Source organism: Parambassis ranga, unplaced genomic scaffold, assembly GCF_900634625.1.
Source record: "Parambassis ranga unplaced genomic scaffold, fParRan2.1 scaffold_27_arrow_ctg1, whole genome shotgun sequence".
Classification (NCBI taxonomy): Eukaryota; Metazoa; Chordata; class Actinopteri; family Ambassidae; genus Parambassis; species Parambassis ranga.
Window position 1 is genome coordinate 277086 of NW_021144800.1, and position 6490 is coordinate 283575.

The following is a 6490-nucleotide window of genomic DNA, read 5'->3' on the forward strand; positions in this document are numbered from 1 at the left end:
TATGTCCACACTGGATGTTCCTTTTTTAGGATTAACATTTATGGAGCCCCGAAAGGGACATTTGCAGTTTATTTATTTATTTATTTATATTTCACGCTGTATTTATTTCATCCCTAATATGCAAATCTCCTCTTAAGATACAAATCATAAAGCACACAGTCCTTCTCTGGATAACTACAAACTTCACTACATCCAGTGGTTAAACAGACTGAGCCCTGTTGTTGCTGCTGTCAGCTACAAGGAGACATAAACACAGCGTGAACTGAATCAATATGAATTAAAATGGAGGAAACCTTTATTTGACCCACAACGCAGAAATTAAATCAATACATGTAACATTCAATGAAAACATGTGGCAATAAATGAATGACTAATATGCCACCATATGAACGATCTGGCACCGCCTGGCTGCGGCTCCAAGCAGATGAAGGGAGGTTGGTGAGAGGTGATGAAGATGATGATCTGTTGCCAGAGACAGGTTGATCTGGACACACTTGTGTGAAACCAGCCTGTCCAGTTAGGATCAACACAGCAGGACAGGTAAATGTGACGGTCTGGCCTTCAAAGCACTTCCTGATTCTCGCTTAGGGTGCGAGAGGTCCCGGGTTCAAATCCCGGACGAGCCCTGACAGTTGTTGTTGACTCTTTTCAGTTCCTCTATAACTACCACACAGCTTTACAAAGCTAACAAAGTGCTACTCAGACTCATCCCAATCCAGAGCAGTTGTTACACAAGCTGTGTCTCATTTCAGGGTCTGCATCCTTCGGAGGACGCAGCCTACGCGGTCTCAGGAGGCCGCGTCCTCCTGAGGATCCTCCGGAGGATCCTCCACCGTTGGTAAATGGGACGGTCTGGCCTTCAAAGCACTTCCTGATTGTGGCGTGACGTCATAAATTTTGCCCCGGGAAAAACAAAAGCAGCGACAGCGACACAACACGGACTACACAACAAGCGGGACAACAGTGTGGATTTAGAAATTTGGAATATTTTAATATATTTATTTGTTGTTGGAGGAAGAGGAGAGGCGGCTCCAGCGGCAGCAAAACCGGTGATGGCTCATTTTCTTCAGGCTGGGAGAGCGCAGTGGGGAGGTGACGGTAAGCTGCTGTTTAACCATATTATTGATCATAATTAATATACCAGCAAACGCTAGATATATAACCAGTAGATAGACAAATATGATTAAATGGAATTTATATTTGATTCAATTGTAAGACTTGATACAGGGTCTGTTTGTAATTTTAATACTTTAAATTAAATAGCTAAATGTGTAAGAACCCTGCAAATAACCCTGAAAGCACTGCTTTAATGTGTCATTAAGCATCAGGTCTGTCACTGCACCAGAGAATTACTGCTGGGTGGAGGAGAGTGGGGCTCCCTGCAGGACCAGCTGTCTGTCCTGGAGGTGTACTGACCATCATCACCTTTGGAGGGTGAGGATACATATTTTATAGCTTTTCATATTTTAAGCTGCTTTGGAAGCCGCTCTGTTGAAGTTATTATTTTTATTTTTGCCCTTTTTAAAAACATCTTTAGTAACATGGCAGCCGCCGATCGTCAGCTCTGCAAACCCTGATGGACGATGTGGTGGACAGAGGAGACAGACACCCCCCTCCCCCAGATGATGTCCCACTCACAGCCAGAGGACTCCAAGGTCTTCACCGTGGCATCATCCAGTCCAGCAGCACCAAGGACTCCTGCTCAGCCAAACATTTATATATATGTTCTTTGTGAATAGGATTTTCTGCTGATCTTTATAAATAATAAACTGTACATTTTCATAATGCCCACTGGTAAATAGTTAGAAATGTTCAAACTGTGTCTTTGTAAATATTGTACATAACAGAACAATAAATGATTTACTGTGGCCACTGAGAAGTTGTTCAAAAGTTTTGTCAGGTTTCTTCTGTTTCTCTCTGCTCCTCCTTCAACAAAATGCCAACAGGCAGAATGACCGTTTGATATAATAACGATAATATTGCTCCTCACGTGAACTATACTTTATACTGTACTACAGTAAACAACAAGAAACAACATTCAATCAAAACGTTTAGTTTACAGCGCCTCGTATCAACAGGACGTCATGTTTGTAAATATAAAACTCATTTTTTTAATGCCGCTGTCACTACTAGCATTTTAAAACTCTCGAACTACTGCTCTGTACTTACATTTAAATGTGAATTCGGCACTCCTGCCGCTGCCGCTCGCTTGGTCCGTCATTGTACTATTGGACAAAAAGTAGGCCCGCAAAGCATTGTGGGATATTTAAGGCCACGAAGGATGGTAGCGATGCATCCTCCAAATTCAGGCAAAAGGAGGACGCATTTGGAGGACGCATTTGGAGGACCCTTTGACTTTTGGCGAATTGGGACAGCCTTCGCGCAGCTTTGTGACGTAAGCGGCCTTAAAATGCGCACTCTGAAGGATGCAGACCCTGAAATGACACACAGCTTATATGTGGAGGAGGGATTGATTTTGGAATGAGGAGGCTGCAACCTGCGATGGCACCACTAGATGTCAGCTTTTCACAGCATTGGTGGTTCAGTGGTGGAATTCTCGCCTGCCACGCGGGAGGCCTGGGTTACTGTTGACAAGTAAAAATGTGATTTAGTCAGTGGCGTAGGAAGCATTAAAAATGTGGGGGGGACACCTTCTGTGGGTTGGTGGTGAAAAAAAGTACATCAGTATATTATGAAATATAATAATATGAAGTAGTTGCGATTTCCTGCGGATTTTAACAGGTTGTTAAACTATTTTACCTACAGAAGTAAACACTTAATGACTATTTCAGAGACAGATTCAACAAAAACTCGGTGACAAAGTAATTCCAAGTGAAACAACAGTTTTGTCAAACATACTGGTGCTACTACACTAACAGCCTCCATATCTGAGGCCTTCTCTCATTTACAGAGACAAAAAACTGGCAAATCCCATAGAAAAATGAACCAAACTGCTTAATGCAGATAATACTGAAACACTAAAAATACTAACTTACAAAAAGATGCATGTCTTTATTTTTATTTGCTTATAAAACTGCTGAATTCACAACAAACCTTGTGGATGTGTTTATAATGATGCCCTGCCTCATCTGCTACATCAGTGTTTCCTGTTCATATAATGCTCCACTGTGTCCTGACGGTCCATCACATGTGTTTTATTCTTGCTGATAAGAATAGGAGCAGGTGGCTATGTGCACTGGCTCGGCGAGGCTGAAGCTAGCAGGCTAACAGGAGCTAACCTGGCCTTATTACAATATGGGTTAAAGCTGAAAACAACTCTAACTCTCCGTGTCTTTGTTGGGAATCTCCTCATGTCCATTGTGTGTGGGGAGGGAGCAGAAAAGGCAACAACATGTCATCAGACAAATAATACCGTCTACTGTAACTGACAGTAAACAGCAGCTTCCTCCCAACTTTTCTAAGTTTCTTTAACATCAACCTAACGTCACCTGGGGCCATGTGACAAACAGTCAGGCTTCAGCATGAGCTGGACTTTGTGGGATGACACTGACGTTACCTCCTCCAGCTTCGAGCAGCACTGACGGTTCTCTTTACGGTGTTTTACGCTCGCTCGAAGAAACCACTGGCTTTGTTAGGTCTGTTACTATAGTAACGGTATTGCATAGGGGTGGGCGAAGATTTACTGAAGATTTCAGTATCGATCCGATACCAAGTAAATACAGGGCCAGTATCACCGATACCGATACTTTTACATTGAAATTTCATGATCATAAATAATTTTTTTTGCCTTCTTTTTTGCCCTTAAATAGATTATCGTGATTGGCAGAATAATAATACACAAGAAACATTTGTTAATAAATCAAGCTGCAAACAAAAGTGCAGAACTGTATAAGTTTGAAATTTTAACTTCACAATCATGTCAGCAATGCTCCTTGTGATAACGATCCATGTCTTATCACAGCACTCAGAAAGACAGCATTAATTCATGCTGCAGATTACTCAATTACTCAACCTTCACTTTTTTAAATCATCTACCTGTGTTTTGCAGTAAAGCCTTTGTCAGTGACCACTGTCTCTGGTTCATGTTTGGGGATCTGCCTCTTCCTCCTCCCTCTGTTTACTCTGCTTTGGGCTCTGCTGCTTTATGTTTGTGTAAATTAGTTGTGTTTCCACAGTGGCAGGTCGCTTTCCTGCACACCTCACAAGTAGCAGTTTGTTCTTCTCGTCTGTCGCTGTGAAATAACTCCAAACAGCGCTCCTCTTCCTCTCTGCTGTCTCCATGATACTAGCCGTACTTTACAGCCAATCAGGAGCTCCGTCTGCTCCGGCAGAGTGGAGAAGGAGGGGGAGGGGCGGAGTGTGCCTGCGCACTGAGAGTGAGAGAGTGAGAGAGGAGCGCTGTCTGCACCGCGAGTAAATACGAGTAAAGTTGCTGAAGGTATAGAAGAGAAACTTCCACAGAAATATCGATCTCACCACGCTAGTATCGAGTAATTACTGATCCTAACTTTGGTATCGATACTATCGATATTTAGATCGATTCGCCCACCCCTAGTATTGCAGCGCTGTGGCAACCAGGAAAACATGGAGGATGGATTTCAGCGGTGAGGTTATTCTCTTACGAACTTAGTTCACGAGCAATCGAGACAGCATTAGGTGGAGTTTCCTACTCACTAAATGGGGGGGGGGGGGGGCTGTACCCCTGCATACAAGTGCTGCTTAGGCTAACACAGAGCGTTAGCTCTGGGCTAACGTTAGCCTGTCAGCTACACTACAAAAGTAAAGCCAAGCACTTTTGGATTGCGTTAGCTGGCGGCGAGCTGTGCTCTCAGTGTGTTAAGGATGAATTCAACGTGCCTGTGTAGAAAACTCCAAGTACTAACCGTGTTCACCACTTACCTCTGACAGCTATATGACGCGACCATAGACGTTAGCTATAACGAATGCTAACTAATCTTAGCTGCTTGTAGCCTGTCTACCCCAATGTGAACAATGACAGACATTTCTTCTTAAGCTCAATGTCCATTTATCTTAAGGCATGCACATTGTTTCACATAAAGATAATAAACTTATTGAATAGAAGACAGAAAACTTACCAACAGTAGTTTCAAGCAGAGGCAGATGGCGGGTAGGACAGAGGCTGATCTCCTGCGCATGCTCTTGCTCTGCTAGTTGAACTCATTCGGTTTGAGAGGGCCACGGGAGTCAAAGCAAATATATATTTATGTTACATCTGCTAAACATATTTGGGTATTGTTGGAATTAATAACATTTTCATAAGACAAACAAAATAATAATGTTTCACCTCTAAGAGGGGCTTGAATCAGTTTTTTGAGTGCAGTGAGTCTGCTCCCCTATGTCCTCAACATGTGTTTTTAGCATTACATCCCAGTCAGTGGTGTCAAAGCAGTCCCTCAGACCATCCTCTGCCTCAGGTGACCACTTCCTGATTGAACGTGTGGTTTTAGACATCCTTTTGAACAGGGGGGTGTACTGTGGCTGCAGGTGAACCAGGACCATAAACACCTCGGGGTGCTTTGTCTGCAGTCTTGCTGTTACTGTGTGTATCTTCTCATAGGCAGCTGATGCGTCCGCGCTCGGTGGGGCGTAAACACAGAGCACGATCACGTGACTTAGCTCCCTCAGCAAGTAATATGGCCGCAGGCTAACAGTTCCAAGTCCTGACAACACAGTACCTTTTTCACTGAGACATGTCCTGGGCGTTCATTCACATATATGATGAACCTCTGCTCTTCCCACAAGCGTTCGTGTCTCTGTCGGCTCTCACAGCAGTAAAGCCTGGTAGATCCACGTTAGCATCCAGTCTCATATCAGTGAGCCACGTCTCTGTGAAGATGTATAAGCTGCACTCACGGTAACTCTGTTGATTGTTCAGCGCAAACAGCTCATCCATCTTATTCAGTAGTGAGTTGACATTCCTTATTATTGCCGAGGGGATCATTGGCTTAAAATGTCTACGTGCAGCCTTTACTTCCGACGTTAGTCCTCAGTGCAAAGACTTCTTCTCTTGAAGAAACAATATTAGTTCTAGAATGATTGCTTCTAGGAGTTTGAGCAGACTGCTGTTTACAGGGTCTAAATTGGAATATGAACCTATTTGGGTTGATGTAAATGTAAACATGAGACAGACTATCTAATCTACTGAATTTCAAAGATAAGGGCTCGTCCGGGATTTGAACCCGGGACCTCTCGCACCCAAAGCGAGAATCATACCCCTAGACCAACGAGCCACATATGACTTCTTGCTTTTCATGTTTCAGTTGGTGGAAGAACAACACAAAGCACATGTTTTTCTTAGTTTGACATTGGTAAAGATATGTACAAAGATTTCTGGTTAGGGATATATAGTGTTGCTCCTGAAGAGGGACTTGAACCCTGGGCCCTCAGATTAAAAGTCTGATTTCCTGCAAGATCCACCCACAGAGATCCTGAACACATAAAACTCAGATTCCCAACCAGAATAGTAGCAGAACTGAAGACACCACTTGGAGGAGTGTCTTCAAAAACC

At 43.3% G+C, this 6490-nt stretch overlaps 1 non-coding gene across 1 annotated transcript; it reads right to left on the bottom strand.

Moving 5' to 3' along the window:
* Positions 1-6140: 6140 nt before the first annotated feature.
* On the bottom strand, positions 6141-6212 carry trnap-ugg (transfer RNA proline (anticodon UGG)). The gene has a single exon. It is a non-coding gene; the product is annotated as a tRNA-Pro (tRNA).
* Between the last annotated feature and the right edge of the window lie 278 nt (positions 6213-6490).